Source organism: Schistocerca nitens, chromosome 8, assembly GCF_023898315.1.
Source record: "Schistocerca nitens isolate TAMUIC-IGC-003100 chromosome 8, iqSchNite1.1, whole genome shotgun sequence".
Taxonomy (NCBI): domain Eukaryota; kingdom Metazoa; phylum Arthropoda; class Insecta; order Orthoptera; family Acrididae; genus Schistocerca; species Schistocerca nitens.
Window position 1 is genome coordinate 264,407,609 of NC_064621.1, and position 18,194 is coordinate 264,425,802.

General features: G+C 43.8%; 1 protein-coding gene across 4 annotated transcripts in view; it reads right to left on the reverse strand.

Annotated features, from left to right (window-relative positions):
- LOC126199289 (glucose dehydrogenase [FAD, quinone]-like) overlaps positions 1–18,194 on the reverse strand; it is a 205,452-nt gene that overhangs the window by 182,598 nt on the left and 4,660 nt on the right. Inside the window, exon 1 of one of the 4 annotated variants that reach the window (XM_049936106.1) lies at positions 9,330–9,464. The exons of 2 other annotated variants lie outside the window; for them this stretch is intronic. The gene's annotated coding sequence lies outside the window, so the exon portion shown is untranslated. Of the gene's footprint in view, positions 1–9,329; positions 9,465–18,194 lie in introns of those variants that run through there. One more of the 4 variants, XM_049936107.1, reaches the window with a different exon arrangement.

Consider the following 18,194-nt stretch of genomic DNA (forward strand, 5'->3'; position numbering starts at 1 on the left):
CTGCTCCGCCAACGCGTGATTCCTGCTGTACAGCATGGAGGTGCGTAGAACTCAACTATTTTGATATTTTGATGCACTATTAAGCTCCATCACACAATGGTCATGAGGTTACTCTGTTCCTCCGTAACACTGTAGGAGAAAACAGAATCATTGGCCGATCGTTGCAAACTGCGTGGCCAGCAAGATCACCATGTCTAAACCCGTTTGCTATCTGGCTGTGAGGTTATCTAAAGGACAGGGTTTATCATAGGAATACTAACACACGATCGAGTTTGAAGATAAGCATAGCGATGGAGACAGGGATCATACCACGTGACATGTTTCGAGCAGCAGTAGAGCCATCTCTAGAGCGGTTACAGGATGTAGCGGATGCAGTTGGTCGTCACTTACGAAATTCGGAACTAAAAAAAAAAAAGGTTCAAATGGCTCTAAGCACTGTGGGATTTAACATCTGAGGTCATCAGTCCCCTAGAACTTAGAACTGCTTAAACCTAACTAACCTAAGCACATCATACACATCCATGACCGTGGCAGGATTCGAACCTGCGACAGTAGCAGCAGCGCGGTTCCAGACTGAAGCGCCTTGAACCGCTCGGCCACAGCGGCCGGTGGAACTTCAACGTGATATGTAACAAACAAATGTTACTCTCTAATGTGGAAATTAAAACTTAATTCTTTCAATGGTTTATTCGTTATTTCACTTCCGACTGCTCTTGCAAATGTTTCCACAAAGTTTCATTGCCTTATCATCACTCTTTTTACCATGGGTACCCTCTCAAGTAGCGAATGTTTAATAATTATAACCACCCTGTGAAACTTCCCCTCACATTGTGTGGTATGTTGGTCGAATTGATACAGTTCATGGTTGTTTCAAGGCACGGTAATTTTACTTCTCTTCACATTATGTGAAGATGCACAGAAAATATACGTGACAATTCAGCTGCCCATACTTGTTCGTTTTATGCAGCCCGCACTATGTCCGTATTAGAAACGGTATCCAACAGGCGACAGTCACGTAGTCGATCTAAGTTCCCTCTCAGAGCTTTGGAAGACTTAACAAACGGAATCATACTAACAAATTCAAGTGGGGATTGGTCATGAGTTACACGATATTTTTGGACCGAGACATATCTTACTTCTGCCATTCATATCCAAGTGCCTTCAATCGTTCTTTGTGTAATTAGCGGCGCAGTCACTATAGGTTTTGAGTGTCTCTGTAAGTTTATTACGTTTATAGTAATTAATCCTTCGTAAATAATTCAGAAACGTTCCCTTATAAAGCGTGTTTCAGCATTGGAAACAACTAAATTAACAGGAGATATCAAAATGGTGAGCGTCGTAGTAACAACTTTCAGGTATATAATCTCTGTACTATATACGGAAAATTAAGTACTATAAACGGAATAGACTTACAGGGAAATCCAAAACCTGTTTGACTAGACCATTAATTACACAAAGGACGATTGGAGACACTTGGATAAGTGTGGCAGAAGTAAGGTACCTCTAGGTACAAAAATAAGTTGTAACTCATGCCCAGTCCTCACTTGAGGTTTTTACAATACGATTCCGTTTTCTAGCAGTCGCCTACATCTGTGACATGGAACTAGTATCAATTTATGGATGCCCATCTTATTGCAGGGATAAGGAACGCCAGCTAATATAAATGACAAAAAGTACCAACACAGCTGTATTTTGAGAATGTCTTTATTCTATCACACGACTAATTTCGCCGACACATTACCACCATCCTCAGACCCTGTTTACCAAAGAACAATTACAAATGCCAACATATGAAAACTAGACAACTATAAAACAACGAACAAATTACATTGTGGTACTCTAATGTATTAGTTAAAGCAACATTAAGGTAATATTTCACGCAGTACCAAAAGAGCACATATGTCAAAACCTCTTTTTTTTCTCTAGTCCAGAAATATATAAGAGTATGAAACATAAACACGGAATAAACGTGAATCACAGTCACAAAACAGATGACTGTCATCATATGTAAACACAATGGACATTTAGAAAGACAGTTTCGCTTCTTTCAAACCAAACCATTAAATCAATACAATGTACAACGATATAAATTTGACAACTGGTCCCAAACATCAGACATGATCCAACTAAAAATGTTCATTAATGTTTAAAGTATGCCAAAGCCATAAACGTGATGTAAGAACCTAAAGGTAAAAGTGAAACCAACCTGGTAGAGGCTAATCACAGACCCATTGCAACTGTACATGAACTACACAATTATGTGACAATCTATCTCCAAGAACTGATAAGGTCTTCGTCTCAAAACCCTTGTTAACTACGTACCCTTAAATAACCAAATACACCAGGCCTGAAATACTATGTTCTCTATTACCCCACTGTGTGATAAACACAAACACCTAACCGCAAGAAACAAAACTAAATAACCCACTTTAAACAGTGTATTTCTCCATAGTAAAACCCTCGTAGAAATAAAACCCAGGAACCCGAAAATACTTTTAAATACCTACAATCTAACTGCTATAACCTCATTGTTTCAGGGTTCGGCACGGGTGCCTAAGATAATTTGGCACCCTCTGATCTCTTATACCGTTTACGTTGCTGTCGCCTATCTGGATACTGTTCTTGATACAGATGTAGTACAGGTTGCTTAAACGAATCCGCAGAGGCAACTGAATCATCCTCTATAGTAACGTAAAACCCTTACACAGTGCGATATGTTGGTTGAATTGATACCAATTCACGGATTTTAGTTTTTCTTCGGATTATCAAAAACGTCATACAAATTCCCTTGTCAAAGATGTATAGATATACACCACCTCAAAAATTCTTACAAACTTTAGAACACCTACAAATGTCGCAAGAGACAGAAAATAAGACATGTGAAATAAAGTAGAAAATTCATGCACTACGGAGTACAAAGTATCATCTGGTAACTCACACAGAACATCTACGTTCTTCCCGGGAAAGTCGATCACACCCACGCGCTGATTAACTACGAGCGTAAAAGGGAGCTCACGAAACCTGCATCGACAGAAAATTGCGAAGTGTACGCTTCTCACAGATAATTAGGGTATCAGAAAATAACAAACAAGAGCAGTGCTTCTCCCGGCTGTCGTTACATGATACCGCTGCCGGGCACAAGTTTAGGCTTAAGTTTCCGGAGCGCAGCAAAAAGAACGCGCCGAAAGAAGCGGGAAGGAGGACAAGGAGAAGCACGGCAAGGCGAGGCGGGCCGGAGCGACACCCAACACCGCGCGCCGCGCAACTTTTTCTCCATTTCGAGGGGCATCCCTCGCGGCTGCGGTTCTCTCTTGTTTCGGCGCCTAAACTAGATCTAGCAGTCCAGCCCCACCCCGTCTGTCGCCCCCACCCTTCCGCCAGCGGCTCACGTGGCGAGCCGACGGAGCTGCCCTACAAAGACCTTCTGCCAGCAGCGAGCAACAACGTGCAGCAAGTTGGCTCTCTAGACTAGGCGGCTTGTTATAGTATGGCGGTAAACTCTTAGCGGAGGAAGTGGATTTCCCCGTAACGGCCCTGCAACTACAGTACAGGTTCCACATAAATCAGTTTCCCGTTACCTGTCTAGCGGCTTAGTGCGGCGTGAGGTCATTTACATCGATGCTGTTTGTGTGATTCTACTCGTAGTTCCCCGCGTCAGTTACTTTGGTTAGTATACTGAATGTTACAAAAAGAGTGAGTTGATTTCAAAACTCCATATTTATTGATAAAAACAACTACAAACACGAGATAAGCCGCAAAATACAAAATGTTAAAGTATTAGCTACGCTATTACAAGTGCTATGCTATTACAGCAGCACGAGCATTTAGACGATAGCTAAGTTCGCCATAAACTTTTCACAGTATATCTGCTTTTATGGAAATTACTTCTTCTACGTCACAAACTAAAGGGAAGATGAACGCACTTTCCTTCACATATCCCCACAAGAAAAAAATTGCGTAGAGTCATGTCTGGCGATCTTGGAGGCCAAAAATGCAGGGCAGTGTCTTCCGTGCGCCCTATCCAGCGTTGAGGCAGAGGGTCATTGAGAGACTGACGTACGTTGTTGTACCAGTACGATGGACTTCCATTGTTTTGGAAATTAAGTCACTGGACTCCTCCTGAAGTTGTGGAGTTCCATTGTTTTGGAAATGAAGTCATTGGACTCCCCCTGAAGTTGAGGAAAAAGCCAATTCCTCAACATATGAAGACAGCTCATTCCAGTCACTGTGTTTTCTCTTTTTCGCGAGAAATAGAACAAAAGGCGTTCAATTTAGTTGATTCTCTCTCGTTCTCAGTAATATCTTGAGGGTTGTGGAGTCACTATATGCGCACGTTATATCGGTTTACTTTACCGCTAACATAAAATGTTGCTTCGTCACTGAAAATTAACCGTTGTAAATATGTATTTTCTTCCATGTTCCCCAGCAGAGAATTGCTGAAGCAAACCAGTTTCCTTTATCAAAAACCCGAAGAGCTTGCGCTAAGTGCAGTTTCTATGGTTTATCGACCAAACGACGCAGACAGTCGTATGAGGCATTCCCAGTTCTCTGTGCTGTGAGTAGATATTCGGGGACTCCGCTCAAACGTGTGCCCAATTCTTTCCACCACGTCATCAGACGTGCGAGGCCGACCTGGACTCTCACCTTTGCACAAGCACTTTGTATCTTCAAATTGCGGATACGAACGACGAATATTTTTAGGTCCAGGCGGGTCTTATTACCGTCCGGAATCGGGCAATTCTTTTTGAAACACTCCGTATTTAGTGATATACAGGATTGTTATAACTAAATTTTCGCTATTTTTCGTCATTGATGGCTGTGATTGTAGTGGACTGTTAAGGCAGCCAGTCCACAGTGAAGTAGCCGAAAGGGCACGCGTCAACTCACGCCGTCTGGCGTTAAGTCTGGAACAGGATTCGTAATGAATGTGATAAAGAAAAGAACGTAGCTACTAGAACACTTAACTTTTATATTGTCCTTTGGTATACAGCATTCTGGATGATACAAGTGAGACTCAGTAGATACATGAAGTTACTTATGGCGCCTTGCTAGGTCGTAGCCATTAACTTAGCTGAAGGCTATTCTAACTGTCTCTCGGCAAATGAGCGAAAGGCTTCGTCAGTGTAGTCGCTAGCAACGTCGTCGTACAACTGGGGCGAGTGCTAGTACGTCTCTCGAGACCTGCCTTGTGGTGGCGCTCGGTCTGCGATCCTGACAGTGGCGACACGCGGGTCCGACATGTACTAATGGACCGCGGCCGATTTAAGCTACCACCTAGCAAGTGTGGTGTCTGGCGGTGACACCACAGTGATATCTCCTGGAGGTTCAGTCGCTAAAATCGGAAAGTCTTCGCACATTTATTCAAATCGGAGTCTTCGCCCATTTTGCGCACCTTTTTCTTTGAGAAAAGGTATGTCCAATATGTTTGCGTTTATTACTGGTGATTTCTGAAGTGTGTGTGAAATGTAGTGGTGTGTTTGTATCACTGACGACGATGAAACTGGGGGGAGAAGGAGAAAACCGTTCCCGGCACACATTCTCTCAATAACACCACTCCGACGCTCGGATCACCATCAACAGTGTCGTATGTCCTCACATTATGAGACGTTTGCACTGACGTTCTGAATTCAGACCGGGACATTAATTCAATATCCAGTGGTCAGGGAGTTAACGCAATCACCTTTCCTACCTTCAGAAAACTAGAGGTGAAGATTTCCTCCACTACCAGTATTCGGGAGAATATAAAAATTCCAATCCTAAAGAAAGCAGATGTTGACACATGTGAAAATTACCGAACTATCAGTTTAATAAGTTCAAATGGCTCTGAGCACTATGGGACTCAACATCTTAGGTCATAAGTCCCCTAGAACTTAGAACTACTTAAACCTAACTAACCTAAGGACATCACACACACCCATGCCCGAGGCAGGATTCGAACCTGCGACCGTAGCAGTCCCGCGGTTCCGGACTGCAGCGCCAGAACCGCTAGACCACCGGTTTAATAAGTCGCGGCTGGAAAATAGTAAAGCGAATTCTTTACAGACGAATGGGAAAACTGGTAGAAGCCGACCTCGGGAAAGATCAGTTTGGATTCCGTAGAAATATTGGAACACGTGAGGCAATACTAATCCTACGACGATAGATTAAGGAAAGGCAAACCTACGTTTCTATCATTTGTAGACTTGGAGAAAGCTTTTGACAATGTTGACTGGAATACTCTCTTTCAAATTCTGAAGATGGCAGGGGTAAAATACAGGGAGAGAAAGGCTATTTACAATTTGTACAGAAACCAGATAGCAGTTATAAAGAGTCGAGGGACATGAAAGGGAAGCAGTGGTTGCGAAGGGAGCGAAACAGGGTTGTAGCCTCTCCCAGAAGTTGTTCAATCTGTATGTTGAGCAAGCAGTAAAGGAAACAAAAGAAAAATTCGGAGTAGGTATTAAAATCCATGGAGAAGAAATAAAAACTTTGAGGTTCGCTGATGACATTGTAATTCTGTCAGAGACAGCAAAGGACTTGGAAGAGCAGCTGAACGGAATGGACAGAGTCTTGAAAGGAGGATATAAGTTGAACAGCAACAAAAGGAAAACGAGGATAATGGAATGTAGTCGAATTAAGTCGGGTGATACTGAGGGAATTAGATTAGGAAAAAGACACTTAAAGTACTAAAGGAGACTATGTCGGAAATATCCCGATTTCTCCACTTGGCACTCCAGCTTCTAGCGTCCACGGCTCCACTCATTATCTCCAAATGACAAAATTTTGTGAGCAAAATAACTGATGATGGTTGAAGTAGAGAGGACATAAAATGTAGACTGGCAATGGCAAGGAAAGCGTTTCTGAAGAAGAGAAATTTGTTAACATCGAGTATAGATTTAAGTGTCAGGAAGTCGTTTCTGAAAGTATTTGTATGGAGTGTAGCCATGTATGGAAGTGAAACATGGACGATAAATAGTTTAGACAAGAAGAGAATAGAAGCTTTCGAAATGTGGGGCTACAGAAGAATGCTGAATATTAGATGGGTAGAATACATAACAAATGAGGATGTATTGAAGAGAATTGGGGAGAAGAGTTTGTGGCACTACTTCACTAGAAGAAGGGATCGGTTGGCAGGACATGTTCTCAGGCATCAAGGGATCACCAATTTAGTATTGGAGGGCAGCGTGGAGGGTAAAAATCGTAGAGGGAGACCAAGAGATGAATACACTAAACAGATTCTGAAGGATGTATGTTGCAGTAGGTACTGGGAGATAAAGAAGCTTGCACAGGATAGAGTAGCATGGAGAGCTGCATCAAACCGGATACTTTCGATTTTAGCGCTATAGATTGTGGAAGCGGCTTTGGTCTTGATTATAAGGCCCGTGTTATCCGTAATCTTCTTAGTGTTTCGAGCTGTATAAACTGCTTGTTCTAATTTTCCAATGATATTACACTACTGGCTACACCAAGAAGAAATGCAGATGATAAAAGGGTATTCATTGGACAAATATATTATACTAGAGCTGACATGTTTTTATATTTTCACACAAATTGGGTGCATAGATCCTGAGAAATCAGTATCCAGAACAACCACCTCTGGCCGTAATAACGGCCTTGACACGCCATGGCATTGAGTCAAACAGTGCTTGGATGACGTGTACAGGTACAGCTGCCCATGCACGATACCACAGTACCTCCAGAGTAGTGACTGGCGTATTGTGAGGAGCCAGTTGCTCGGCCACCATTGACCACACGTTTTCAATTGGTGAGAGATCTGGAGAATGTGCTGGCCAGGGCAGCAGTCGAACATTTTCTGTATCCAGAAAGGCGCGTACAGGACTTGCAACATGCGGTCGTGCATTATCCTGCTGACATGTAGAGTTTCGCAGGGATCGAATGAAGGTTAGAGCGACGGGTCGTAACACATCTGAAATGTAACGTCCACTGTTCAAAGTGCCGTCAATGAGAACAAGAGGTGACCGAGACTTGTAACCAATGGCACCCCATACCATCACGCCGGGTGATACGCCAGTATGGCGATGACGAATACACGCTTCCAATGTGCGTTCACCGCGATGTCGCCAAACACGGATGTGACCATCATGATGCTGTAAACAGAACCTGGATTCATCCGAAAAAATGACGTTTTGCCATTCGTGCACCCAGGTTCGTCGTTGTGTACACCATCGCAGGCGCTCCTGTCAGTGTTGCAGCGTCAAGGGTAACCGCACCAATGGTCTCCGAGCTGATAGTCCATTCTGCTGCAAACGTCGTCGAACTGTTCGTGCAGATGGTTGGTGTCTTGCAAACGCCCCCATCTGTTGACTCAGGGATCGAGAAGTGGCTGCACGATCCGTTACAGCCATGCGGATATAAGATGCCTGTCATCTCGACTGCTAGTGATACGAGGCCGTTGGGATCCAGCACGGCGTTCCGTATTACCCTGCTGAACCCACCGATTCCATATTCTGCTAAAAGTTATTTGTCCCGACCAAAGCGAGCAGCAATGTCGCGATTCGATAAACCGCAATCGCGGTAGGCTACAATCCGAAGTCGGAAACGTGGTGGTACGTATTTTTCCTCCTTACACGAGGCATCATAACAACGTTTCACCAGGAAATGCCGGTCTCCTTCTGTTGGTGTATGAGAATTCGGTTGGAAACTTTCCTCATGTCAGCACCGGCGCCAACCTTGTGTGAATGCTCTGAAAAGCTAATAATTAGCAAATCACAGCATCTTCTTCCTGTCGGTTAAATTTCGCGTTTGTAGCACGTCATCTTGGTGGTGTAGCAATTTTAATGGGCAGTAGTGTACATGGTGATATAAAGAGAAGAAGAGCGGAAATTTTTATATCTGTTACTGTCTTAATCCTACTAACTAAATTATATGGTTAAGCAGCCATTTAGTCAACATATGCTGCATATTTTATGGCAAAGGACAAGTGTTTAAGCCGGCTATTGTGGCCGAGCGTTTCTAGGCGCTTCAGTCCGGAACCGCGCAGCTGCTACGGTCGCAGGTTCGAATCCTGCCTCGGGCGTGGATGTGTGTGATATCCTTAGGTTAGTTAAGTTTAAGCAGTTCTAAGTTCTAGGGGACTGATGACCTCAGATGTTAAGTCCCATAGCGCTCAGAGCCATTTGAACCACTTGAACAAGTGTTTACAGCTGTTTTGCGATAATAGTCTAATAGGTAGGAACAATATCTCAGACTTCTCATTGGGTCTGCGGTATTAACTCCTGTATTGATATATCTATTACACGTCATACTGGTTGATTTCCGGGCACTTATCAGAATAAGTGAGCTAATGAGTGACGATCTGCCGCAGTATCCATTTTATATTACTACCGTACCTTTTACAGAAGCTGGAGTTAGGAACGGTCGTAAACTTGATCCACCTCTTGAAAGTGATAAACGGAAAAGAGCTTTCACTGAAACTGTTTACCGTACTGGTGCTGAGACTACGTGTGAATGAAGCATCATTTATCTCAGCAGGTACACGTGGTTCAGAATCTTATCTGCAAACCTCTTGGCGTATTCCACGTATCTAGTTGTGGCAGATACGCTCCTTATCTGTGGCCATTCCTCTTTCCACCTCATAACGAAATGGGCCACGTTTCTTCATACGTAGGCGTTAAATAACAGTTGAAACGATATTGCAGTATTCTGTCTCTTCGACTGTACCTATGTATCAATCATCTGTATTGAAACGAAGAACGCGCTCGTTAAATTTAGTAATGTTATAGACGTGATAACAGATCGCGTTCACACTATTCTAATTCCGATTGTTTAAGAAATAATAGTAGCCAGCATTTGTTCACATTGGGGAGAAGACGTGGTGGGACATAGTATGCATGAGGAAGGAGAATAATTATCAACCTGGCATACAAAGACGACTTTTTAATACTATATACACATTGATATAGTTCAATTTTATGTCAGTATTCTTTGTAAAATGTTTCTGAGTAAATACATTTCATCTGTGAGCTGCGATTCTGTAACTTTTACCAAAAACACATAACGATTCTCATGGGGTCATCAGTGGACTCATAACAGTTTCCACGCAGGAAGCCGGCCGTTGTGGCCGAGCGGTTCTAGGCACTTCAGTCCGGAACCGCGCTGCTGCTACGGTCGCAGGTTCGAATCGTGCCTCGGGCATGGATGTGTGTGATGTCCTTAGGTTATTTAGGTTTATGTAGTTCTAAGTCTAGGGGACTGATGACCACAGACATTAAGTCCCATAGCGCTTAGAGCCATTTGAAACATTTTGAACCACCCACGAATTTCTTTAGGTGTGTGAATAAGCGGAAGTCGGAAGACGGCAAATCTGGTGAACAAAGTGAATACATTCGCAACTTTTAATTCGTTGCTCAAGGTCCTAAAATTTATGTTCAAATGTTCAAATCTGTGTGAGTTCTTAAGGGGCCAAACTGCAGAGGTCTTCGGTGCCTAGACTTACACACTACTTAAACTAACAGACTGCTCAGTCTGTGTCGCCTGGCCACCAAGAGCTGTTGCAGGATGATTGATTCACGGATCCAGTTATATGGCTCCTTCCGGGTATAGCGATTTTACGACTATGACGAGTGGGACCTGAAGATGGCACCAATGTAATTCCGAAACTGGTTGCACATAGAAGTTCATAAAGTAAAATAAACTTCTACAAATCATACGGCTATTGATAAATTAATGCATCAAGGAGAGAAAACACTGGTCACTACCTTTACGGTTAATGAAATCGACTTTGTCACATTTTGCTACAGGACTACTGGTTTCTACAGATTGCTTTTGTTGACGTTGTGTTTTCAGCAAGTTATAAATCCACTCCTTATCTCGTTCGCACCAAGAAACCGGCGAGCGCAAACCATGAGCTGGATTATCCTTGATAGGGTTAAAAAGTAGCTCAGAAACACTTTTCTCTGTATATGAGACTGTTAAGGACACAACATATACCGTTCCCATCTTGCAGGTTGTCTGGTGGTTGGTTCTTCATGTATAATGTACGGCAGTCTTAATTCAGGTTGGCCTATGCCATCGGCTGTACCATACGCCTATAAGCTTTGATTTAGGAGCATCATGTTGAATACTTTCCGGGTGTTTCCGACTTTGGTTGCAAGCTATGCGAGGTTCTTCGTCACTGTTATCTCCAAGAGAAGTTATCCACAATTAAGATCAGTTGCACACTTTTTAACTGTAGGAAATTGAAAGAGTAGCATCATTAAACATACGACAACTTCGAATGAATTGCTGTTTTCGTAAACTGTTCAAAATCCCAAACCTCTCTACACATTGTGTCATGGCATAAATGTACGTGACACCGCTGGAAGTGATACGTTCACTGGATGAGGACGCTAATATTGTTGGATGTGTTGGCCATTCTTCTTTCCTTTCACTTGCATTTACACGGACAACAGAAAAACCACAGCGCAGCATTACACTGGAGAAACAATGTAGGCTCACACGCGACTCAATACCCTCTCGACACACCACGCGGGTAAACGAAATCGGGGTCTGCGTTAGCATTTCAAAACAGTCCATGAACATCGGTGACGGTGCAAAGGATGTTTGTCAAATGGTTCAAATGGCTCTGAGCACTATGGGACTCAACAACTGAGGTCATAAGTCCCCTAGAACTAAGAACTACTTAAACCTAACTAACCTAAGGACATCACACACATCCATTCCCGAGGCAGGATTCGAACCTGCGACCGTAGCAGTCGCGCGGTTCCAGACTGAAGCGCCTAGAACCGCTCGGCCACCATGGCCGGCTGGATATTTGTCAACAATTGGTAAAGACTATGTACAAAACACTGATATTGCCTAGAACCAAGCTCAATAAGCAACTGGACATAGTTGGTTTGTGCTTCATGAAACACCGGATTGTTTGTAAATTTCCTCTTTTCGCCACAGATACTAACTGTGTGATACTGTTCTACACTGCTGTTTTGAGTGGGGAGTTAGCTGTAAAACAATTAGGCAACAGGTATCCAATTAAAAACAAGCCATTTTCGGGCGTACTCTGTTACATTCCTTGAGAATGGATCTCTGCATTTCACATATCTTTCTCGATTTTAATATATGGGTGATATTAGTTGAGAATTATCAGAATTCAAGAGGGAAAGGCACTAATATTTTAGGCGTTGCCGATATCTAATTCACTGGAGATGGACTGGAGTGGCATTCGCCTGGAGTGAAACTTTAGATAACCTGAACGAGAATATTCAAACTGGAATTTCAAATTCACCATCCTTTAACATGAGTCTATTTTCATTTCAGGCCAACGGCCTTGCCGCAGTGGTAACATCGGTTCCCGTCACATCACCCAAGTTAAGCGCTGTCGGGCTGGGCCAGCACTTGCGTGGGCGACCATCTGCCGAGCGCTGTTGGCAAGCGGTGTGCAATCAGCTCTTGGGAGGAAAACTGAGGAGCTACTTGATTAATAAGTAGCAGATCCGGTCTCTTAAACTGACATACGACCGCGAGTGCGGCGTGCTGACCACATGCCCCTCCATATCAGCATCCAGTGACGCCTGTGGGTTCAAGGATGACACGGTGGCCGGTCGGTACCGTTGCGCCTTTTAAGGCCTGTTTGGACGGCGTTAGTTTTTTATTTTCATTTCAGACATTACAGAACACTACAGACGTGGAGTACAGAATGCTGCAACAGCATGAGAGAATACAGTTCAGAAAGGATCGCCGGCCGCGGTGGCCGAGCGGTTCTAGGCGCTTCAGTCCGGAACCGCGCGACTGCTACGGTCGCAGGTTCGAATCCTGCTTCGGGCATGGGTATGTGTGACGTCCTTAGGATGGTTGGGTTTAAGTAGTTCTAAGTTCTAGGGGACTGATGATGTCAGCTGTTTAGTCCCATAGTGCTCAGAGCCATTTGAACCATGAGAAAGGATCAACAGATTCGAGTTACTTTAATGGTACCATATTACAAAAGTGTGTGTATGTATATTTTTATGTGTGTGTGTGTGTGTGTGTGTGTGTTCCATATCTCTTCCTAACCCCTGGAACGATTTCAAGCAAACAAGGTACACATATCCTTTACTGTGGGGCAACGATTGCTGTGGGGGTGAAAACCACCTGCCTATCAAGCCTATCATAGTTAGGGACAGATGACGCAATAAACAATGAGATGCGTGAAAAACTGCCGCATTGTGTATGACGTTTAAAGTTATTAGCTCTTTGCTACTAACTCTATTCCCAACACATTTAGCCGACAGTATCCACATATGCCTATGGATGTACCTACGCAAAAATGTCATTGTACGACAAATAGTTCAAGACATATGATGTCATAAACACTGACGAGCTTGAAAAAAATGTCGCGTCATGTATAAATTTTTAATACATTTATTCTTTACTACTGAGACTCCCGTATACTCGAATCAACCTAAGGAAATCCCTAACACCTGGCAGCTCTTTTAACGCCTTGAAACTGCGAAGTGTAAACGGCTGTAGGCGAAAAATTAGCCGCCTATAGAGCTATGAGAAGGCTTTACAATAAAGACGTTTAGAAAATCGCGTTGCAGCTTCTGGACATGTAACTACAAATATTGTTTGTAATCAAGTTCTGAGCTATATAAACATTACAGAGAATTGGGATACTGTAGTTACATATTTGTACAGTCGTGGACAAAACGAGCGCGACCCCTCGCCTTTTCATTATGCTGATACGCACAGTTTTAAAGTCCGCTACACAGCATAAAAGGGCAAGGCGTCGAAGTGCTACCAACATACTATGCAAGTTCGCTCAGTTGATGTGCTGAGATAGAGAAGAAACTCGCGCATCGAAGACGCCACAGCATCGTCTGCCACCACTTCGTGGGAAACGAAATACCTCAAGTATAAGCCGATGTGTTGTATTCACATATCTGTGACTATGGCTTGGATCTAAAATGTGGTTATGGATAGTACGAATGCTCAGTTTGCGAATCTAACATCATGAATAAAGACAAGGGGAAATGAATTAGGCGTCCTTCCTCTTCCGTAACATCAAATATACACTCCTGGAAATTGAAATAAGAACACCGTGAATTCATTGTCCCTGGAAGGGGAAACTTTATTGACACATTCCTGGGGTCAGATACATCACATGATCACACTGACAGAACCAGAGGCACATAGACACAGGCAACAGAGCATGCCCAATGTCGGCACTAGTACAGTGTATATCCACCTTTCGCAGCAATGCAGGCGGCTATTCTCCCATGGAGACGATCGTAGAGATGCTGGATGTAGTCCTGTGGAACGGCTTGCCATGCCATTTCAACCTGGCGCCTCAGTTGGACCAGCGTTCGTGCTGGACGTGCAGACCGCGTGAGACGACGCTTCATCCAGTCCCAAACATGCTCAATGGGGGACAGATCCGGAGATCTTGCTGGCCAGGGTAGTTGACTTACACCTTCTAGAGCACGTTGGGTGGCACGGGATACATGCGGACGTGCATTGTCCTGTTGGAACAGCAAGTTCCCTTGCCGGTCTAGGAATGGTAGAACGATGGGTTCGATGACGGTTTGGATGTACCGTGCACTATTCAGTGTCCCCTCGACGATCACCAGTGGTGTACGGCCAGTGTAGGAGATCGCTCCCCACACCATGATGCCGGGTGTTGGCCCTGTGTGCCTCGGTCGTATGCAGTCCTGATTGTGGCGCTCACCTGCACGGCGCCAAACACGCATACGACCATCATTGGCACCAAGGCAGAAGCGACTCTCATCGCTGAAGACGCCTGTCGCGACACCACTGGAGGCGGGCTGCACGATGTTGGGGCGTGAGCGGAAGACGGCCTAACGGTGTGCGGGACCGTAGCCCAGCTTCATGGAGACGGTTGCGAATGGTCCTCGCCGATACCCCAGGAGCAACAGTGTCCCTAATTTGCTGGGAAGTGGCGGTGCGGTCCCCTACGGCACTGCGTAGGATCCTACGGTCTTGGCGTGCATCCGTGCGTCGCTGCGGTCCGGTCCGGTCCGGTCCCAGGTCGACGGGCACGTGCACCTTCCGCCGACCACTGGCGACAACATCGATGTACTGTGGAGACCTCACGCCCCACGTGTTGAGCAATTCGGCGGTACGTCCACCCGGCCTCCCGCATGCCCACTATACGCCCTTGCTCAAAGTCCGTCAACTGCACATACGGTTCACGTCCACGCTGTCGCGGCATGCTACCAGTGTTAAAGACTGCGATGGAGCTCCGTATGCCACGGCAAACTGGCTGACACTGACGGCGGCGGTGCACAAATGCTGCGCAGCTAGCGCCATTCGACGGCCAACACCGCGGTTCCTGGTGTGTCCGCTGTGCCGTGCGTGTGATCATTGCTTGTACAGCCCTCTCGCAGTGTCCGGAGCAAGTATGGTGGGTCTGACACACCGGTGTCAATGTGTTCTTTTTTCCATTTCCAGGAGTGTATTTTAGTTATTCTATCTTAAATGAACTGCGCAGACAATCATTCACCAGAAGTGAATAACTTTTTAGTAACACCCGACGATATTAACAGCATGCCGGCGCGGGTTAGCCGTGCGCTCAACGTCGTCATATCGCGGACCGCGCGGCTCCTTGCGCCGTCAGTTCGAATCCTTCTCCGGGCATGGATGTGTGTTAGGTTAGGTAGGTTTAAGTAGTTCTAGGTCTAGGGGACTGATGACGTAAGCAGTATGGTGGCATAGTTCTTAGAGCCATTTTTTGACCATTCGCATAAATTTTCTTTACATAAACGGCCGTATCTTTAGATTTCGTTGACATAGCTCACTTTTTTACACCACCAAGGGACTGCATACCTCAGGATGTGCGATACATTTCCGCTTATTATCTCCACTCGTACCCGAGGTAAAAAGTTTTAAGGGTTGGGTAGACAGATAGACGGTCAAGAAAGTGAGACTAGTACGGTTCCATTTTTACGGATTTACGTGACGAAATCCTAACGACGGAAATAGCTACCACAATTACTGAAGATGAGGGCCCCATAATAACTTCCCCTACTCTTTATTCGAAATGTCCGAGTTGCAGTCGATACATCAGTATATTAATCGTAGCTACGCTTTCGATCTAAATCACGTTTTCAGGAATGCAAATAAAATCGATTTGCCTATACACGTGGTAATTCAGATCCCACTATTATTGCCACCGCGTTTTAGATGTGCGAGCATTCCCATTGCTAGCTACCTTAAGGAACACTTCGGTTAATGAACGTTTTCTGGCTGGGGCACGTCTAATGGAGAATTCGAAACATTGTAGAATAAGTTTGGCAGCTACGTCGCGTTTATTTCCTGGGGTGGTGCAGAATTATCCTACTAAATTTACTCGCTGATAACAGTTTTTTGTTATTTCGATAAACATCCCGAATGATTGTCACATAAGCGGTGACATAAAGGTAGACAATTCATGTTTTTGAGTCCAGAAAGCTCTATGCAACAGAAACTGCAGATCATTTTGATATTTTAATTGCGAAATTGGCGGCTTATTCATGTCTGGGGTAGTAATAGAGAGCTGTTTGCCTGGGTTGTCTGCTAGCATAGTGAAAGGTGTTTGCTACTGCAAGGGAGGTCTGGTTTGTTTTCGGTTCTAATCTCGATGGAGGCAGATAGACTATCAGAAAGGGAATTTTAAGAAATTCTCTCGCCCCCAATACGTTTTATTGCTACCTTTATTCTGTACCGGCGCCCTGTGGGTGTCGATATGAAACTGTTGTAGAATTTCATACTTGTTACTGTCTACTTTTTCCGCTTCAGTCAATAATTGAGTTGACTTAAGTGTGGCAATGAATGATTTTTAACTGACTTCCGTTATGAATCTTCACGCATTACTGATTTTGCACACTTTCATGGTAGGTCAGCAGCGGTAATCCAGTATGACAGGTCTGAACCTTGACACAGACGGTTTCGCGGCCGAATGCGCATAATATTTTGCTAATTTGTAACGATCTGGGGTACTTTGCCTTACTAAAACAGTTATGTTATCTCGATAAGCTGAAATTCATTTTTATTAGTACAGTTCATACTAATTAGTGTTTCTTCTTTCATTTATATCTTATATTTACGTGTTGTGGTTAACGCACTAATCAGCATTAATATAGTCTTACACATGATTGAAAACAGTCTGACAAATTTCGGATAGTTTTTCAATTTCACACCTGTGCATAGTACGTTGGTAGCACTTGGTCGCCTTGCCTGTTATGCTGTGCAGCAAACTTTAAAGCTGTGCTGATCATCATAACGAAAAGGCGAGGGGTCTCGCTCGTTTTGTCCACGACTGTACATTATGCACATTTCTTTGTACGTCGTTTTCATAATTTCAAAGGTGTTTTCACGAATACATCGAACTGAAATTTTTCATCTATTAAGCTGCAGAGACAGTTCGTTTTCGTTTTCGTTTACAGTAGAAAATTGGCAAAACGAATACGAAGGCAGTGCCAGGTTTGTCAGGCAATTATTTAATAATACTGTTAGCGGATAGTTCTGGCACCTAACATACAATGCGGAAGTTAGTTAATTTGTTTTGCATAAGTCGTGAGTCATATCTGTCATAACTCGTTATGGTACAATAAATACGATTTGGTATTACAGATATATTCTCTTGGCTTTTTACTTTAATTTCAGTCTGTAATAAAATTTAATAAAGGTATCTTAACCGCATACGGATATTATCTTCTTTTTGGAGACTTGGTTCGTCTAATATAATTAAATGCTTTAGGCAAACCACATTTCCAAGAACATAAAAGCAACTCAGGAACGACGGAAAATACAAAAAAAAAAGAAGATATTATCTGCCCAAGAGTTTGTCTGTGGTGTAGAAAGTGCTGTGAAGCCGAAATGATTTCATTTTCTTTTTGAAATTGTTTTCCTTACCTACCAGCACCTGTAAAGGGAAGTGGTTAAATATTTTGAAGACTTTGTATTGTGCTCCTATTCCGTGAAAGAGAGAGGCTGTTTCCTTCTAGTGTTACGCTACAGTTATTCTCAGATTGTTCCTGATTCTTCACAGCAAACTTCATCAGATAGTATATTGTGAGGTTGTTGCTCATATGCTTAGTTTTTCCAACATTTCCCTACATGAGGCTCCAGAATTGGCACCAGTCATTGTCACTACAGGATGTTTTTATACAATGAAGTCTCCGCGTCTACATGTCTAACTGTACGAGAGAAGTACTCCATATGTAAATCAGTAAAGGGATTATGTAAAGTAAGGTAACTTTCTGATGCTTTCATCACAAAAAACT